Source organism: Nannospalax galili, unplaced genomic scaffold, assembly GCF_000622305.1.
Source record: "Nannospalax galili isolate Female #2095 unplaced genomic scaffold, S.galili_v1.0 scaffold1245, whole genome shotgun sequence".
NCBI lineage: Eukaryota > Metazoa > Chordata > Mammalia > Rodentia > Spalacidae > Nannospalax > Nannospalax galili.
Genome location: NW_008354009.1, coordinates 1,096,963 through 1,117,306, shown reverse-complemented (window position 1 = coordinate 1,117,306; position 20,344 = coordinate 1,096,963).

The following is a 20,344-nucleotide window of genomic DNA, read 5'->3' as shown; positions in this document are numbered from 1 at the left end:
GTGTGTGTGTGTGTGTGTGTGTTTTAACTGCATGTATTTGATGCACTTCTACATGCAATGCCTAAAGAAGACAGTAGACACTGGATCCCCTGTAACTGGAGTTCAGATGATTGTGAACCATCATGTGGACACTGGGAACTGAACCTGAGTCCTCTGCAAGAACAGCCAGAGGGCTTAACCACTGAGCCATCTCTTCAGCCCTGAAGACTATTTTTATTTTAGAATTTTATGAATGAATGTTTATAGATGCAAACACTATTCACAAAACCAATAGTGCCCCTTGAAAGAGACTGAATTTAGTAACATTGTTTTTATTTTCTTGATACAAAAGGGAGTATCCTATAAAACACACTATAATTTTATGTGTAAACTGATGTCTAAAGACCTCTGTCACCCATTTACCTGTCACTATTTAATTTCAATTAATTATGCTTGATTGGTAATTGTTGGTTTCTCAAAAATCCCATTTCTGGTAGTCTAATATTCTGAGGGCCGGGGGAGAGTAAGGGAGAAGAACGAAGAGAAGAGAGGTACACAGATTCACCCCATCTGTGATGGAAAGGACAGCCCATCTCCTCCCTTCATTCTCATTGATTCTTTCCACCACCTACTTCCAAAAGTTGGTTTTGAGACTAGACAAATCACGATGGGACTCACCAACAACATGTTTTGACCATTCATTACCAAACACCTATGTTTTAAATTTTTCAAGAAAATTGGGACAATAACTGTTCAATCTCTTGTTCCAACCCTCACCCCCTAAGAAAGTAGTTGTCACATGAAATATTTCAGATCCAGAATCGCCATGAGACTGTGCCTAACATGTATCATATAGCTCACAGTTCATTTCTTTCATTCTCTAAATATTCTTAGGTCCACTTCAAAGGAAATTACTCTTTAAAAACTGGGAACACTAAGATTAAGCCAGATATAATTTTATAGCAAGTTATATTTCTATTATTCGTTCATTATATTTTAATTTTTAGCTCATTATAATTCATCACTATTATTTTTAAGACACAGATAAATAGAAGAATATGGTTATCATGAAAATTCTATTATCAGTATGCTTATTAAAAGTAAATGTATATTTTTATGATGTTTGTTGATTATTAAAAATAACAGCACATAACTAAGACCCAGGGGCTAGAGATATAACATCAGTTAAGAGCACTGGCTGCTCTTGCAGAGGACCCTGATTCAGTTCCCAGCACCCATGTAGCAGCTAAGAACCTCCTGTAACTCCAATTCCAGGGGATCTGATGACCTCCTCTGTCCTCCATAGACATACATGTGGTGGACATGCGTATATGCAGGCAAAACATTCATATGTACACAGTATAATAAAAACATCAAATAGTGCAAATCACTTCTTTCTGTGTGACATTTTAGGATGTTACAGCAAACCACTGTTGAAAAGTTTTGAAAATGGTAAGGAGGATATAAGCAACATGCCAGTCAGAATCTTGAGGTCCCTTCAGATTTTGATATCAGAATCATCAATATGACAAGACACTAGATAATATTTGTAGGCTTTACAAATGAGATCAAGGCTCTTATTCAGTGGACCCTGAAACAAGAGCATTAGCTTACATTTCCTTGAGGGCTATTATAGTCACATAGAACTTTAAAAGCAGAAGAAAACTAAAGAGACAGAGAGACACAGCACAAGTTCTGGAAAGGTAAAGAGATGAGGTAAGAGAGGAAAGTCAGAGAAGTTCAAAGAATGAGAAGAACTTCACCTAGCCTTCTGAAATTTCAAAACAGTTATGGGGGTTGGAGAGACAGCTCATTTTTCAAGAGCACTGGATGCTCTTGAAGAGAACTGGGGTTCAATTCCCAACACCAATATGGTGGCTAACAATTATCCATAAGTTCAGGACCAAGGAATCCAACTCCCTCTTCTGGCCTCTGTGGGCATTGAATGGCATGGACGTATTTGCAGGCAAAACACTCATACATTTAAAATAAAAGTAAATAAAAATTTAAAAACAAAAATCAGAGAATTATGACTAGGAAATGTGAGTAACCTCTTGAAGCAGGGAAAAATCAGAAAAGAAGCTGAGTTCTCAGTTCTGTCATTCAACTGATTTCTAATTATGGGATTCTAAACTTGGCACTAACTGTGGACAAGCTTAGAATCAGTCTTTCTTAAAGCCTCCAGAAAGAATGTATTCTTGTCTTAGGACCATCTTGATTTAGAACTTGTATGACTCTGATAACCAGCTGAGCTGTAGCACATCCTGACTCAAAGAAATTGTGAATAATATTCTAAGTCACTAAATTTATGGCAATTTTATAGCAATTTCTCATGTATATGTGGGTATGTGTGTGGTATTTCATGCAATATCTTTAACTCTAGGGTGAAAACCAACACATAGATTTCTGCATTAATAATTGATAAAGATTTTGAATTATAACAATCACATTAGAGCATAAAAGTGAGGCAAAGTTGTTTTAAAGTTTATAAGATAGTAAGACACATTTCTCAGTTGTAATCAAGCCATGTTTGTGACATTTCTAAAGTGAAGATATTGACACTTTTATGCTGTAATCAGGTGCCCCTCAGTCATGGGCAGAAGTTAAAATAATTATTAGTGATAATCTGAATGAGAATGTCCCCCATAGGTGCCAAGTACTTGGACATTTTGGGAGGTCTTAGACAGTGTGGCTATCCTGGAAGAAGCAGGCTTAAAGAGTTCCTAAGCCTTGCTGGATCTCAAGTCACTTTCTTGCTTCCTGTGCCCTCTTGAAGATATGTGAGCCTAGCTTCTGCTCCTTCTTGAGCCATCCCTGCTGTCATGCCTCCCTGTCAGGATGGACTGACTCTTGCCCTTTCAGAACCACAAGCTAAATAAACTCTTCCATTTATAAGTTCCTTTGGTCATTGTGTTTCTATCACAGCAACAGAAAAGTGACTAATATAGTAATTGACACGTACAGCGGGTTGTTGGCTGTGCTAGAAAAGTGGTTGATTATTATAAGCAGAGCTTAACAGGCCATTGTAGTAGGGGCCTGGAAGAAAGCAGTGCTGAGAACAATCTAGTTCCAGTGGGAAATAAAGACTTATGAAGTAATTGGGATACTTTGGCAAAGAGTCTTGGGCTGGAGTTGCCCAAGGCCAAAAGGCTTGCCTGGGGCTAAGTTGAAAAGCAATGGACTAATTCTCTGGCAGAACAAATTTCAAAACAGCCTAACACAGAAATGATGGCATGTCTATTAATGGTGAGTATTATACAGATCTACAGTGAAAAAGAGCAAATGGCGCAGAAAGAAATACAGAATGTACAGTTTGGATTGAAAAAGAGCTCTAGGAAAATAAATGTCAGAGCCAAGGCGTGTGCTGGAGAGGATCCCTTTGATAAGGAGATTAAAGTGATTAAGGAAAGGCCTAGAGATTTGCACTTAAACAATAGAGAGAGTACCTCCAGGACAAGACCACACCCAGATAAGCCTCCAACTTGTGAAAGGAAAAAGCTGCAGTGGTCACTGAAGAGAAAAGCTTCTAAAATGAATAAAGCTGGCTGGGGTCCAAACTTGGCAGTGTCATTTACCTGGGGCTGGCTTTAGAGGCATGAAAAATGGAAGAGTGAAGGAGTCCTCAGTTCTTCCACCCTGGTTTGAGAAAGTCATCAAGGCCAGGCAGTGTGAAGCAGGGGTTTCCCTGCATAAAGAAGGCCCTGAGAGGGTACTGTCTACAGCTGTGAAGGTGAAACCTGGTTAGCAATGGAGACCCCAAGAAGATGTTTGTGATGCCCGAGCTGTGAGGGATCTGCCAAGAAGACCTGCATGAAGGGAGTGGTACCAGCCCAAGAGAGAGATGTATGTTGCACACAGCAAAGCTGGAAAGGCTAAGCCAGCTAAGCCCTTTGGAAGTAAAGTTGCAGAAGACAGGCATGGAGCTATTGGATTTGGTATTTGCCCTTCTGGTTTTCAGTCTTGTTTTGGTCCGATATTTCCTCTCTATGCCTCTAATCCTCCTGTTTGGAATGGGAATATGCATTCAGTTCCATTGTATGTTGGGAGTATGTAATTTGTGTTTTGATTTTACAGGGGCTTAGAATTAAGTGATTGCTCTGAGTCTCAGAAGAGACTTTAGACTGTGGACTTTTAAATAGTTTGGAGAGTGGTAAGTCTATGGGACCTTTAAAGGATAGACAAAACGCATTTTGCATTTTATATGGTCATGAGCCACTGGGGGCCAGGGAGTGGAATGTGATGGTTTAAATGAGAATGTCCCCCATATGCTCCAAGTATTTAGACATTTTGTCCCCAGTTGGTGGCACTGTTTTTGGAGGTGTGGCCATGCTGGAGGAAGCACGTTGCTGGGGTGGACTTAGAAAGCTCTTAAGCCTTCCAAGATCTCAAGTCACTCTCTTACTTCCCACTTGAAGATATGAGAGCTGAGTTTCTGCACCTATTCCAGCCATTTCTCCTGCCATGCCTTCCCACCATGATGGACTCTTACCCTTTGGAACAGTAAGCTGAATAAACTCTTCCTTTTATAAGTTCCTTTGGTCATGGTGTTTCTATCACAGCAACAGAAAGGTGACTCATACTGGGTAGAGCTTTCTAAGGGAAATGAACTGTCTTATTGTTAAAGAACTTGTTGGAACATTGGCATTCTTTAGACATGATGATGAAAATAGACTCTTAAAATAATATTCATTCCTCTGGAAAGAGTAAATACATTGACAAACATTTTTTTGAAATTATGTTGTCATTCACATTGTTAGAAATGCTTTAGAGAAATCAGCATGACTATTTTCACAATAGCATCATAATTATTATCTTCCAGGTAAACATACAACTAAATCAAATTTGTTGCATTGAGCATATGGGACACACACACGCATGCATGCACAAACACACACACACACACACACACACACACACACACACACACCTGTACACTTGAGCATGAGTTTTCTGCCTTCAGAACCAACTTATTTCATCAGGTTCCCAGATAAAAAGCTAAAACTGGTAGCTCTAATCTTTACCTGATTTCCCAGAGTTGGAGAGTAACAACCTATGTATGTCTCCATTCAAGTTCAAGGTTATAAAATAGACCAGTCTTTGGGCAGCAGATACTAGTCTTTGAAGATAAGACACTACCTTCTCCTCCTCACATAGTTAAGGCCCAGAATGTGACTTATTCATTTCTCCCTATGAAGATAAAATATGACATCACTTTAAAAATTCACATATGAGAAAAAGAAGCCACTATGTTGTTTCATGAAATATTCTTTTGGATAAATGTTTTCCAAAGTCCATGTGATAAGTATCTGTTCAGCAAGGTGGTACTTTTGTGAAGCTGGGGAGCCTTTGGAAGGAGGGACCTGGTGGAAAATTCCTAGGTTATTAACGGCCTGTCCCAGAGGCAGACTTTGGGACCCAAACCTATCCAGTCTCCTGAAGATTCAATCAGTTTTCTTTGCCACATGTCTGCCACACAGCATTCCTACCTACTTCCTAACAGCTGTGGGTTTACCCAATCATAGACTGAGCCTCTAAAACTGTTAACTAAGTTAAACATTTCAACTTTGTAAGTGAATTGTCTCAAATGTTTTGTTTTAATGACAGTGGTCTGGTTAGTTTTTGTCAACTTGAGACAAACTAGAGTCATCCTGGAAGAAGACACCTTAACTGAGGAATTTCCTCTATCAGACTGGCCCATGGGCCAGCATTTTCTTGATTGATAATTGATTTAAGAGAGCCAGCCAACTGTGGGTAGTGCCATCCCTGGGAAGGTGGTAGGCTTGGGCTGTGTAAGAACAGTGGTGAGCAAGTCAAGGGGAAGCAAGCTAGTAAGCAGCATTCCTTCATGGTTGCTGCTGCAACTCCTGCATCCAGGTTCATTCCTTGAGTTCCTGCCCCGGCTTCTCTCAACGATAGACTGTGAACCCTTTCCTCTTCCAAGTTTCTTTTGGTCAGAGTGTTTTATCACAGTAATAGAAAGCAAATTAGGAGAGACAGAAAGCCGACTAATCCAGTAACTGAGCAAACACATTGAAGTCTACACTGGATGATCTGGGGAAAAATCCCTGATAAGTGAGGGAGGATGGTTTCTGTTGTTGCTTTTGTTATATCTATCTATCTATGTATCTATCTATCACCTATCAGTCATCTATCTGTCTGTCTATATATAGATATAATTTCATATCTCTCTATATATAATTTTGTTATATCTATACATATAGAGAGAGTGCTTTTGTAATTTCATAGAACAGTTCTTAATCAAACTTAGAACCCCCCTCCCTCAACCATGCCTCCCCCATGCTCCCACCAGACCTCCTGTATTTCACCATACATGTTAAGTCCTATCAAGTCAAGTGTTTATACTCAGATGTCCTTCAGTGTAGATTCATCCACTGGCATCTAGTCGGCCCACCTAGAGATCATATGTAAGGCATAGTTTCCCTCACCCAGTAGCAATCAGTCTCCAGAAGTTTTCATTCTAGCGCTACCTGCTACCCATTTTCACTCATCCCCTCTGGGTCCTTGTCTGATTGAGTTGACACGGGTCCTGTGCTCGATGCCACCTCATTCTAGCGCTACCTGCTACCCATTTTCACTCATCCCCTCTGGGTCCTTGTTTAATTGAGTTGGCATGGGTCCTGTGCTCGATGCCACCTTTGCCACAAGTTCACATGTGCGAGCTTCCAGTGGCCTGAAAGCCTCTGCTTCCCTGTGTTCATGAACCACCCTGGTTCTTACAATCTTTCTGCCCCCTCTTCTGCAATGGTCCCTGAAACTTGGGTGGGTGCTGTTCAATACACGAGTCCTATCCAAGGACGTATACTCTGCAGTCTCTTCTTTAAAATTTGGCCAGTTGTGTCCTTCTGTGTGCATCGCACTCTGTTGAATAAGGAAGCTTTACTGATAAAAGTTGAGGAATGCATTAGTTTTATTTCTACCCCTTGTTTCACTATGTTCCATGAGCCTTAGTTGTAGAGGTTCGACTGTAGATGTGTCACCTAGCACTGGGCATCTTTCAGATGTATGTTCTCTGTGTCTGACCAGTTGTGCAATTCTGCAGTAGCCATCTATGGCAAAAATAAGCTTATTTAATGAGTGATATACAGTATATTTGTCTGTCTATATAAAAATCCATATTTAGCATATAATAAGAAACTTCATTTGTCTGGAGATGTGAAAGAAATAGGGTATTTCTCTCGGATCTATGTCCTCTCCTGCCATGTGTATTTGACTGAGTGAACAGTACCACTCATGAGTTCACTCCCTTTGAAAGGGCTTTAAGTCCAGTTAGATAGCTGTTGATTGCCCCCTGGGTAACAGTGCCGCTACTGCACCAATAAAGGTAGTTTGCTGTGCCAGTCATTATAAGGTTATTAGGTTTTAGGGCTGGGTTAGACCATTGATTGTTTTTCTCTCTTGGCAGTTTTCATATCATCATCTAGTGTTACAATAGCCAAACTTCAGTTACAAGACTTCCAGTTCAGTTCCTGCTCCACTGCTTCAAAGTCTTGTATCTGAAGTATGTCCTGTATTCAGCAATAGGGTCTTATCTACTAGTTCTGGGAGATAAGCAAGAAGTTTGAGAGTAGCCTGTGTTATTTTAGGAGTCTCCTGTACCACCCTCAACACCACTCAAAGGAAGTCTCTTCTGTCTGGCACTGTGTTCCTGGCCAAGCAGCTTTCAGGTATACACATGCACTAATGTTCAGACACTGTATGTGCATTTCTCATGGGGTTTCAAGGGCATCACATTTCCCTTTGGGTTTCCTAGCTCCCCAGGATTCATTCAGCTCTACTCTTTTTCCTCCCATCTGACCTCCCTCCTCCCTTCCCAGTCCCAATGCCCACCTTATCACCACTGTTCCCCATATAACACTTGCAGATTCCTTTTGTTTTGATGTGAGGAGTTCCTTCTAATCCCACTGTGGTCAGCTGTCTCCCCACAATACCTGTGGTTAGAGGCTGGCTAGAGAGCACAAAGATGCTCAGCCTCATAGAACTACAGAGAGCTGAGGCATATTATTGACCCGATCTGGACCTGGAGGCAGATTGGGAATACTTTCCCCTCTGATTCTCTGTCTGGAACATCTTAGAGAAAATTTTGTCAGTCCTTTGAGATAAGACAAGCAGTAAGGGGAAATAAACTTGGTGAAAGGAAGAATATTCAGTTTCCCACACATTAAGAATATTGAGAGAAAAACAAATTAATTACTGCCTGTCAGCTTCTGCTTTTCCAGTGCTGACATTTTAATTCTTAATTTCCTTGAACATTGTAGACTTATCGTGCATGAGTTTACTCTGGTATAAAATACTGGGTTAGGATTTTTTGATAATATTTCCACATCAATGATAGTCATTGCCTGATTATTTTTTCTCTCTTGTTCCATCCTACATTTAAGATGAACTCTTAGAATTAAGTATAGTAATTCACCTAAGTTCGCAGAGCAGCGAATTCAGTGTTTGGCAAATAGAAGAATCTTAGATGCTGAAATGCATCTAAATATACTCCTTGAATTAGAAAACCAAAAGATAGGGGTAAGGAATTGTCATCTCTTATTTTTCAAGTTCTGTTTTTAAAAGTATACGGACAGAAAATATTTGTATTACATTAATTTATGTATTTTTTCTGTGTGTATATGACACATGGTATGTGGAGATTAGATGAAAACTTCCTGGAATTCATTCTCTCATTCCAAAATGTTGGTCCTGGGATTCAAACTCAGGCTGTCAAGCTTGGCAGCAAGTACCTTTACCTGTGGAGCCATCATGTCAGCCCATAAAACTCTAATTCAGTATTTACTGTGGATCTGCTGATCTATTACAGTAGTTTCTCACTATGTGTCAACAGTATCCGTATTAATGCAGACATTCAGATGGCCTCTCTAACTGATGGCTTATGTCATATGAAATAACACATCTATCACAAAATACATTGTTTTCTTATTGAGAGAAATGGAAACTGGAGGCTAAAGGATTAGTAGTTTTAGATTAGGGTATGTAAGTGACTAGAATAGAGTAGGAATCCAATTCTATTAAGTCCTGAACTTTTGTTCTTAGAAACACTTATGTTTGTAATCAAAACAATAAAATGTGCTAAGGTTAGAGTATTTCTTGTTTCCAACAAAGAGCTGTCTCTGGTTTCACAAAGAACAGATTCATGCTATCTTTCCAACTTGTTATTTCTGTAAACTTGGTATGATCGACACCCTGGACTTAGTTTTTCACCTGTGAGGCTGGATGATAATGATACTGACTTAATCATGATTTTATAAGGAATAAATGAGACAATATATGAAAAATTTTAGACCACTACATTTCATCTAGTAGTTGCATGTTAGAAGATGTTTGCTGCTATACTGGGCAGAAGAAGCTATGACTATAAGAAAATTTTAAGTTGGAAATTCTGAAACCAGAACAGCGAATTCTGTACCAGTAAAAGTAAGAGCTGGTTGAATAACATGAACATTTTTTTCCACATTGGTTCTAACTCTATTTCTCATATAGATGAACACATGTGAGCCATTGAAAGGATTTTCAAAGGCCCTGTGCCCTTAAAGGAACATAGAGAAATGTGTGACTATATACTGTTGCACATCATGAATACTACAAGCTATGTTTCTTTGAAAAGCTAAAGAGTTTTGTTTTATAAGAACTCATCGCAGTCTGATGCAGAAGGATAATGGAAGCAGATCCCCTTTTGTTTTGATGTGGGCAGTCAGGATAAATGGCAGTGCTGTGTAAATTCAAGAGAAGTTGTTGACAGAGCCTTAGTGATCACTGCAAGGGTTTGGCAACACTAAAGAGAAAAGACAGAGGTGGTTCTGAGAAACGAGAATGGAAACAGAGCACGGTGATCCCCCAGAGGGATGGAGTGGTCATTTGGTGTGAAGGCAAAAAATCAGACATTCCCAGCACAGAAACCACATTACTGTGCTGTTCTGCACTTCTGAAGGAGACTATTAAATGGCAAGAGCACCACGAAAAAACACCGAAATCTCAAATGTCTGTCATCACCTCTTGAAATACGGCCTCATGGATATGAGCTACAACCACCCGAAAAAGGTGCAGGAGCACATTTCAGGTCCTCAGGAGATCTGAAGTATGGTGGAATCTCACCAAAGTGGCGCTTCTTAGAAGGGGAGAATAAAGCTCTGTATTTTTTTCACCTTTGCAGAGTTGTTCTATTTTAAACTGTGAGGAAATTGTCACTGGTGTCAGAGCACAGTAATAAAAGACAGTATAGGCAAAGTACTAAAGAAAGGAACACGGGCTAGCTGTACTACATCAGGTCAGAACATCAGAACAAGGGCTCTTAGGCTTGTTTTCCAGAAAGGAAAACTAACTTTACAGAGGTGATATGATTTAGCAATCAAAAGAGCAGTATTGTCACAATTTGCACAGTCAGAGGTGACATGATCCAACGAGTTAGCTATAGATGTGATGTTATGAACTGGAATGGGGAGATGCTGTGTGAGACCTCTCCTGTGGAGGCACATTCCAGAAAGGGAAACAAGGAGGGAGTAAAGATTACACCAAAGCTCAAACTGGTCAGCTATTGAGTTTATTTCAGATACTTACAGGAGTATGGTGGAAGGATTATTTACAGGATTAGGGATGGCTAAGGATGCAAATGCAGCTGCATCACCAAAAATATCACCCCAACGTAGGTGAGGCCTCATGAAAGCTACAACATAGGGCCTTCTTCACAACACCAGGCAGCTTCAATCACCGGAGAGCTTCCTTCCCCTGAAACTCTGCTGTTTCCATCACCTTGGGGAGAGGCCCTGTGTTATCTTGTTAGTTTTAGAAACATCTTCAGGCTTCTCAGTTGCTCACTTCCTGGTCTGCTGAACCACCCCCTTGGAGGAAATGTTTCAACTTTGAACTTCCTGATTCTTAAGGAGGCTCCCTTCAGGATGGAATGATTCAACCTGGAGTAAATTCTTATACAACATGAGGTCTAAGTAGGAATTCATTGATCTTTTAATGTTGTATTAGTTACTTTTTTATTACTGTGATAAACACTACAACCAAGGGAACTTATAAAAGGAAGAGTTTATTTGAGCTTATGGTTCCAGAGGAATCAGAGTCCATCATGGTGGGGAGGCATGGTGGCAGAAGGTGTCTGGAGTAGGAGCAGGAATAGGAGTTAAGCACTCGCATATTCAAGCAGGCGCTGGAAGCAGAGGCAGAGTGACCAGAAATTCAGCAAGGCTTAAGAGCTCTCAAAGCCCCCTGCTGTGATATGCGTCTTCCAGCATGACCACACCTCCTAAAAACTCTCAAAATAGCACCACCAATTGAAGACAACATCTCCAAATACTTGACTCCTATGGGGAACATTTTCATTCAAACCACCACAAATGTATTCAAGGTCCCACAATACCTGGAGTATCAGATAGTAGAGTATAGCATAAGTTCAATACTGACTTACTTTGAAAGTTTCCTATTCTTTGTCATTCACATGTAGTTATAGTTATCTCATTAATTAACTTCTTTAGAAGACTGGAAACTGAATTAATTGGTACTTTAAAAAGCTAATTCTGCAAACAATTAAATAAAGCCAAACATAAATGATAATTGTGGCAACAACTGACCTTGAGGCATTCATTCCTCTTTTGAAAAATGATGTTTGGACTTTGGTATTATGAAAGGATGAAATTCTACAAGTGAGCATGGGAGAATCAAAATAAAGACAGTTAAGCTTGTTCATAAAAAGTGACTCAAACTAATCGTACCAACTTTAATTTAGTAGAAACATAAATTTTCACAGTGTTTCTAAGGGGGAAAACAGTTAGTGATTTAAAAGGTGGGAAATAATATACTGCACTTGTCACAAACGTAAGACTCAAACAAAAGGCAATGTTACTGTCAAGTCATCCTGAAGGAAGTGCAGCTCTCTTCTGAAGGATTCACATGTATCTTAGTTTCCAAACTGGAACCATAGAACAAATAAATGATTACATAATTTTAGAATATTAAGAACCTCCTTTCGGGAATCCCTCAGCTGGGTGTTAAACACATGTGAGCCCTCCCTTCAAACTACTTAGAGTCCTTTCGAAGGCAGCCCACAAAGCACAAAGAGAATTAAAATGACCCAGCTGGGGAAGTTTTGGGTTCAGTATGGGCTGGTCAGTACAGGCTGAGCCTGGGCAGAATGTGTATGATACAAATAGCATTTTGTTCAATGGGTTGGGGGAGAATGAAACCTGGTGAGGAAATGCACTTTAGGTAGGGAGAACAAAGTATGGAAAAAATGACACCTGCCAGGGAAGTGTGTAGGAAGCCTCCTAGGTGATGTAAAATTCTTTCTTAGCAGGAACCCAGAGCATATAAAGATTTTGACATATTCCCACTCATACATGAGTCAATTATTTGTCATTATCCACATGGTTCAATAATGGGCTCAGGTGAGCAAAATTTTACCAAGACAAATTCTCTGCTTTGGGGATCTGAACAGGAAATACAAGAAAGAGAAGAAATTGGGTAAAAACAGTGTGAAGTGCTACAGGTGTGGACAGATCAACAGTCACCCCACTTCCTAGACCCTGGCCTTTTGTTTTGTTTTGTTTTTGCTTTTGAATCAATGAGTTTATGAAGACTATGGTAACCGAGAGTAAACGAATAAATCAACATAACACAAAGTTGCCTACTAAATACTTGTGTTTATACCTATAGACAAATGCTGTTTTAGTCTTCATCGTTTTAAAACTTCATATGTGAGTATTGTATTTATATCATTTCTACCTTCCCCTCTATCCTACAACTCCTCCCAAACCCCTCTCACTCCCTCTCAATTTCATGACCTTTTCTTTGATTATTATTGTTACACACATGCACACATATATGTGTGTATGTATATATAATGCACTGAGTCCATTTAGTGGTGCTTATATATACACGTTTAGGGCTGACCAGTTGGGATTGAATAACCTGCCAGTGAGCACATCTCTGGAGGAAAAGAACTCTCCCTGACCCCAGCAGCTACTGATTGGTATGGCTTCTCCTCCAAAGATGGGGCCTTGTGACATTTCCCCTATGAACACTAGAATGTCAACTGGTGTGGCCATTATGCAGGTCTTCTTTAGGTAGCCATATGTTGAAACTTAATAGGTGAAGCTTCCCTGTCATGATTAGAAGACACTATGTAGCATCTGTCATCTTGGTCCTCTGACTCTTACAATCTTTCTGCCAAGTCTTCTATGATATTCTTTGAGCTTTGATGTAGGGGTTGCATTGTAGATGTATCAATTGGGGTAGAGCAGCCCAAGGTCACTTATTCTTTGCATTTTGACCAGTTGGGGAACTTTGTAATAGTCTCTATCTAGTAACAAAAGAAGCTTTTTTGATGAGTGGTGAGCTGCAATGATCTGTGGTTATAAAGGTAAGTATTTAGAATATAGTCAGGAATTATACTGGCTTAGGGAAATGACAGTATTAGGTTCTCCTCTAAGGACTATGACCTCTTCATCCATGAATATTTGAGAAGTTTTCGAGTACCAGGCATGAATTCCCTTATATTGCGTGAGTTATAAGTCAAATTAGTCAGATGTTGGTTCTCCCAAGACAAAAGTGCCACTATTGCATCACTGTGGATGTCTTGCCAGGCTAGTCATTATTGTGACAGCTGGGTAGAACTACTGATTGCTTTTCTCCCTTACCAGCCTGCAGAGCACCCTCTGATGCTATGAGAGCTAGTCCTCAGGGAGGAGGCTTCCAGGTCACTTTTACTTGGATTTCTCCAAGTACTATGTACAAAGAGTGTGGATTCTTCAGTGATAGGGTCTCATTTTCAAGACGTGGGAGGCAACCAACGACTATGACAATAACCTACATTGTTTGGGGGGTACTTGAACTACACTGATCAATAACTGGAAAGAATGTTTCCCTTGCCTAACACTGGGATTTTTGTTTGATAGCCTTTGGCTATATCCAGTCACACACACACACACACACACACACACACACACACACCACAAACACCCCTCCCCACATGCACAAGTGTTATGTATGCATTTTTAAATTCGCTTTTAAGAAGCCAAGTTTGGTGAATTACTTGTGATTAGTACAAGCAATCATGGCAATCCAGTCCCTTTCACTCAAGACCCCTTTCCAGACTTCTTTGCAGGTGGGAGTAGTCAGTGGGAAAATTAGCACGAAATGGTAAAAATGGGTATTATTTTGATGCCATATATAACTCCCATAGCATGTATGGCTAGGTACACTTATGCACATACATTCATCTCTTATCTCTTCTACATGACTACTTTGGCTATCCTGTCACATTGTCTGTTGTGTAGATATTGGACACAAATTTCCTTAGCCTCACAGCCTTATGCCGTGTAATGATTCAGTCCCCACTTTCTCCCTTTCTCCTACTCTTTCTAGGAACACATTCTTCTGTCAGTGTGCCTTCTAAGAAATACTGTTTCAGATCTTGACCTTTATTTCTTATAAACTACCAGAGCACAGTGGGACTTCCTATATCCTTAATACCGTATATAAATCTTTATTTTACTTAGAAATAAACTCGGTATTTGAAATAGTGTTGAATATAGCCCACTGCCTTTGATAGTTTATTTTACATGGCTCCTTTGATTTCATCCTACCATGCTGGAAAATAAACATCAACATATTAGGGAACAATGCTTTTATCTCTAAAACAACTCAAACATTGCTGAATTTACACCTGCCTCTCCACTAATTAGATTCATTTTGTCATGGGCCCTGAGGCATAACATCCTCACATCTCACAAAGCTGGTACCCATAGCACAGCCAGAAAAGTTTAGCTTTTAAACTGTGTGTCCTTGTATTTACAGTGTTCTACACATGTCTATGGATCTTGGCAGTCCTATCCAGTGATAGAGCTGAACTGAACCCCTCCCTCACCTTGAGGCATTTCTCATGCTCAGAAGTCTATACAGATTTCTTTTCCTTGATCTGATGAATTTCTTCATTTCTATAGCAAAGTCATAAAATCTTGAAGCACTCTGAGAAATAGCATAGCAAAGATCTGGACCAGGTTACTGATACTATCCCTTGTAGCCTTCATCTCCATATTTTCCTTACAATAGGGTGAGAGGGAGGCATCAACTGCAGGATATAACTTCAGCCTTCATCCAGCAGTGTACATGGGTATAAAAACCCCCTTTCATATGGACCCTTTGAAATGGTCTGGGATTACAGAAGAGAAAACACTCTTCCTCACAGAGTAAACATATAATCATTATAAAGAGATATTAAAGAGGATGCTTTGTATTGTGCTTATAGATAAAACTCAAAGTGACTACTTTAGGCACAGAGAAGAGGAACTAGTAGAGGGCCATTTTGGATACATACCCAAATATATCCTCAAAACCTAGAATATCCAGTTTTGAAGCAGATATGCAGAAAAATGAATTTACTTTTCTCCCTAATGATGAAAAAGGAAATACTTTGTGTAAATACTTTGTACATAAGGAATATTCCAGACAGCAATGATGTAATTAATACATGGAAAACAAAGCACGTTCAGAAGAGCCAGCAAGAGATGACAAGTTCCGCCTCAATGTGTAGACAATCACTGTCAAAACATTCGTAGCAGTTTACAAACCCTTTGGTAGTGTATGAAAGCTAACAATTTTCCCACCCTCATCAATATTGCATAGTACTATAATTTCTTACTTTATTATAATCTTACTTTACATTTGTGAGCTGGAGAGATTCCTGTACCTTTAACTGCTAATGTCTATCCATCTACCATTGAGTTCGTAAATGAATTGACAATTTATATAAAAATAATAATAAATACATAGTTACTATTAAAGAAGAAATTCCACAATATCCCTTGAGCAGAACTCAGGTAGGTATCTGCTAAGTCAGCAAGGCTCCCCTGAAGACAATTCTCACACTCTAGTTTTGTGTTGCAGGTGATGGGCATTCCAATAATTGGATGTTTGAAGAAGTGAGGATTGCCTGCTTCCTATACAAACCGCCAAATTAAGCTTCTCCAGCTTATTGGTTTGGGCCAACTAATCTGCTTATGTCAAGATGCCAAGATACTTATAAGATTAGACTTAAGGAGAAAGAACAGGATCTGATTCAGGGTAACGGGTATGTTTATGGTGTTTAAAATCTGATTTTTGTCAAGTAACAAAGGCAGGCACAGGCATTACATTTGCTTTGTGGTTTTTACTGTAATTGCTTCAAATCCTTTTGGACATCGGTATAATAACTTCTCTTTGATTGTAGGTTTCTCTAGAGCCAATAAGTGCCATAATAATTTTGTATCCCTTCGACTTAGAACAAACAGAACCTGATACGAGGCAGTTGTTAATTGGTATTATGAAATGGCTTCTGATTATAGGAGTCAATGTATAATAACTCATGCATTACAGTACAAATAATAACAAAATCTAAGTGACATCCAGAAATGTAAATTGCTGTGAATTACACCCTCAAAATCTATCCTGACATTTTTCTCATGCTCCTGAAATTGTGAAAGTGCCGTTCAGCTGACATAGTGCTTACCTCTCCCATCCCTCATAAGAGCACACCATTTCTCTCCTTTATGGGTAGACGCTATTGGCATTTTTCTGTGGTGCATTTACAGGGATTGTACATTCTCATAGTCTGGTACATTCTTTGATAGAAAAATGTGCTGTGTGCTTGATAGTTGTAAAACACTGGAGATTTGCTGTCTTTTCCATATTTGGGTGATGAGAAAAGCTTCTCTCTGCCAAGAGCAAAGAAAAGCATTTTCTACATAAATATTACTGGTAGCATTGCCATCTTAATAATTAAATAATACTTATCTTTAAAGATTTCATGGAAAACTCGAAACTCAAGACCAATAAATACCTCAAATCATTAATCTTTATGAGTCAAATCTTATAGGAAATAAATTTTCCCTTTTAACCATTATTTTCTGATTAAGAATAAAACACCACTAATTTTCTGAATTATAGACTATTCTATTTTCAAAGGCTGTATTCAAATATATAATCACATCATGCAACAATGAAAGCTAATAATAATATTTTTCCTCATATTTTCCTACATAGGAGTATATTTCTTATAAAGATATCATTTTAAAATCTGTTAAAAACAAAAACAACATTATTATATTACAATCATGGTCCCATGTTGTAAAACTTCTGGTTTAGGGACTACTGTGGGAACTTAACTGAAGTTTATCTAAACACCTGCCTACTCTGTGTAATTTAGAGTGTTTCAGTGTTAGCCTGTACTAAAAAGTACCAATGCACTAATATTAGTCATTTTGTATCTAACCACTCTCAAATTGAAACCCAACATTCTTGCCAACTGATTATAATTTTCCCAAAAGGAAACTGGTAACTAAGAATTTCAGGTGTTTAATATCTACTGTCAAGTCAGTTTATGGGAGAGGGAGAGTCAGTGTTCCTTAAAGATCTGATGCTACATAGGTTAACCAGACTCCAGCTTATGGACCAATACCAAAGGATACTTGGGGACACTAATTTGACGTGATAGACAGTACAAAAAAATTCGGTGGGGGTGGGCAATAAGCAGGGTACAGATGGGGAAAGGGGTATAAATTTGATAAAAATATATTGTACGTAATTCTCAAAAATTCAATTAAATTTTAAAAAAAGATTCCCATAAGAATATTGATGGTTTTATACCTCTTGTCCTTAAGTTGAAGCCCAGCATTTTTACCAACAGATTGTATTTTCTGACTAATGATTATTTTCCCAAAAGGAAATGGAATAGCTAAGCATTTTGGATGTTTAATATCTAGTGTAAAATTGTTTTCCTAGAAATCTCTATGTATTCACTTTAGCACACACAATATAAGAAGATTCCTGTAAGAGCTAATGCTTCATTTCAAGTTATTCTTCTCCCTAGAAACTCATCCTCAAACTAAATTTTCAACTAAAAGCCACAATATAGTCTTTGATATGTCTTAAATGAAAAATCACAAGTTTATCATATGTATTTTATATCCCATGACCAACGCAAGACACTGACAAAATTTAATTAAATCACACATTTATGCACAAACTAAATCATGAAATCATCCCAAGTCCCCAAATCTACTTCCTTCCCAATGGAACTTTATTTGTGGTTAGTTTTGTGAGCATGCATATATGCATAAACACACATACATACAAATCATGAAATCATCCCAAGTCCCCAAATCTACTTCCTTCCCAATGGAACGTCATTTGTGGTTAGTTTTGTGAGCATGCATATATGCATAAACACACATGCATACACACACACACGTGCACACACACATGCACACACATATATGTTTTCTCATTCACATATGAATGTGGGTACACATGTATAAACACACTCAACATATATGTACACACATGCATAAATATATACACCCACTCTAAATAATGCAGATACAGCTTTTGTTTGTTCAAAAATTGGATTATATACAATATGTTGGTGTGAATGTTTGCCTAGTAATATTGAATTGAATATCTTAAGACAATTTGGGTGTTTTGTTTGTTTGTTTCTCAATGTTTGTTTTTATTGTATTTGGGGGTATTTCATACAGTAGATCTTAATCATATTTATAGCCCTGCCATAGCTGTGCATCCCCCTCAAAGCCTGCCCACAGGATGTTATGCAATCTATCATACATGTTAAGGCATATCAAGTCAAGTTTGTGTACCTAGATGTTCCTCGATGTGAGTTCATCCACTAGAGCCTGGTCAACGTATCTAACACCACTCCCTTAAAAAAGATTGACTTTGAATGTATTTTCGTATATCCCACTCTTCCCAGTTCACATCTACTATGGCAGAAAACTCAATTCATCAAACAATAACCATCATGAATTCATTATAAACTGAATTGTGGTCCTTTTAGAATCATCCAGAAAGGCCAACAGTTAGATGCAACACAAAAGTGTTTCTTATGAAACCAGTTGTACATTGAATTTTTAAAGAACTTCATGCTACCAGAAAAATTATAGTAAAAGAAGTTTTAAAAGACATAGTAAGACATTCTGAGTTTTTTGTTGTTGTGTGATTGCACATTAGCAAAGATTGTAAAAGGATAAACTTTTCCCCTTAGTACCAGGATGTAAATAAGGGCTGAGATCCTAAATTCAGATTCTGATTCTTTGTCTTGGTGAATGATAGTGCTTTAAGGACTCTGCTAAACATGATTTTAATGTTACCAGAGTGAAAATATTGAGAGGTAATCCTTCCCAATGTATCTAGGTATTGTTTTTGCCATTGAATGTTCTGTGAAAGTTTAAAGTAGATTAATAGTCTTGCACAATTAAATTAATGCTTTCATTTTTACTTAGAAAAATATGGAAGTTAGGATTCAAACTAAACAATTCAAGAAAACGTGCCTTTGGAAAGGAATAAAAGAAATGGAATAATCAAGTAAGAAAAGAAGGACTATAAATCCTAGGAAAAACCTATTTCTGTCACATTCCTAAACCAATGTAATTTCATAATGTATTGTAAATATGTATCCTTATATTACAGACAAGTGTCCTCACTAAAAACTTCTTGAAACCGATAGAGACTATTACAAAGTTCCAAAACTGGTCAAACCCAGAGTATTTGTCTGTGAGGTACCCAGTTCTAAGTGATACATCTACAAAGCAACGTCTACACCTGACGTTCGAAGAACATAGCAGAACAGGGGGCAAAAAGAATACTAATGCCGTCATAACTCTCACCAGAGAAGCTTCCTAATGCAATAGATGATGATTAATCCCAAAAGTCACAACTGATCATAGTACAGAGAATGAGAGACTACAGAGTGCTCATCCTTGAATAGGACATCCATAATTAACTTCTACCACACAAGGCTCAGGGACCATTGCAAAGGGGGGACAGAATGATTGTAAGAGCCAGAGTTAATTAATGATCACAAAGAAGCAGAGTTTTTCAGAGAGCTGGAATGCTACTCATATGAACCTCCAGCAATGCTGACAGCGTGCCCAAAGCCCGTGCAAACTCAAGCTACACAAAACTCCAGCACAGAAGTGAGGGAGTGGGTAAGAATCGCTAACTTTAGCAGGGGAAACTACTGGAACTTAAAACTACTGGGAAAGGAAGAGATGGTTTTCTTTAAGGATGTGACACTAGATAGGTTAACCAGGCTAAAGTGGATGGAGGCACACTGATGGGCATTTGGAGAGACAAACTTGCCTCCATAGGACTTAATATATAAGACAGAGTACATGAAATTAGATGTGGGGGGGGCTATAAGAGAGGTTCAGATAGGGAAGAGGGTCTAAATATGACCTAAATATATTGTCAAAAAATTAATAAAAAGTGACTCATGAAAAATATTATATGAAATTCACAAAATTCAATAAAAATTTTAAAAATTAAAAATTTTAGAAAACACCTCTGTGCT